Here is a 1421-nt window from a genome sequence, read left to right on the forward strand (position 1 = left end):
ACAAATTTACCCATGGTCCCTTCAGATTTTACACTTACAATACCAATTTTTTAAAATGAAAAATTGAAAGTGAACCAGCCGGGCAGACCCGGCAGTGGCCCTAGGTTGGATAAGGTTTCAATGGTTCAGACCGGATCAACCGATTTGTCTTGAGTTGCTCCAAGTAAATCGGCCTAGTAATAGCTTTCGATTGAACTAACGAATTGGTCTGATTTGATTCTCAAAAGTCAAAACCATACTTTCATATACACACATGACACGCATTGCATTTGTTGTATGTAAACAATATTATGTATAAAAATTATGAAAATATTGAATTTTAATATTTACATATATTACAAATAAAAATTAATAAGTAGATCTTTTACTATTTTTTTATTTTACAAAAATCATAATATATTAATTTGTGGAATGAAGGAGTAGCGGCTATGGCTTCCTAAGTTCAAAGAGGAAGGATTCTAAGCTTCTATGGAATGTTGTCATATCACATATGGAAAGCTCATAATTTCCAATTACATGAAATGTAAACATAAATATAGAAGGGGTTGTTAGATCTATTCTTCTGGATCAATATAGAATAATTTAACTTTTGATTTGTTCCTTTGTTTAGGATATTTGCTCTAAATTGTTATGGGTCATTTCCATGGATGTTGTTCTTGTACATGTTTGAGCTGATGTATATTACTTCTTCCAAAAAAAGGAAATATTCAATAACTTAAATATATGACTCAAATCTATTTTAAGAAATTACATCTATAATTTAAACCCTCAATATTTACAAATGTTGTTTTAATAGCTATAAGATATAAATTATAATAAATTAAAAATTGTATTAATATGTTAAATACTAATAACAATATGACAATTGTAAAAAAAAAAATATTTTAATAACAAAATTATTGATAGTCATTTTTCGATCAAACAAATAATGTAAGAACCCGTACTGTGGGATGTGGAATCATATTGTAAAAGAGGGATGGAAATGGAATTCTGCAGACTTCGTCGACTAGGCCATAATTCGTCGACAAAGGCAAAAGACTTTTTGTCGACGAAATTTAGAGGTTCGTCGACGAGGAAAAAGCCGAGGGGTTCAGGAAATTGGAAATATCAGGCTTCGTCGACGAAGGCACCACTTCATCAACAAAGCCTCTCGGGTCAAAGGTCTTTATAAGGATATTTTGGGCTTGCTTCATTGCTATGTTTTGGATTTCTCTCTCTCTCTCTCTCTCTCTCTCTCTCTCTCTCTCTCTCTCTCTCTCTCTCTCTCTCTCTCTCTCTTCGATTCCTTCGTCGTTTGTCGCCGGATTCACAAATCCACAGTTACTGCGAGGATCGGTGAAGGATTCTCTACGTTTCTACTGGATCGGAATCTCGTTTCGAAGGATTTTGGGTTTCGAGCCAAAATCGAGGTAAGGTTCAGT

Source organism: Malania oleifera, chromosome 5 (assembly GCF_029873635.1).
Source record: "Malania oleifera isolate guangnan ecotype guangnan chromosome 5, ASM2987363v1, whole genome shotgun sequence".
NCBI lineage: Eukaryota > Viridiplantae > Streptophyta > Magnoliopsida > Santalales > Ximeniaceae > Malania > Malania oleifera.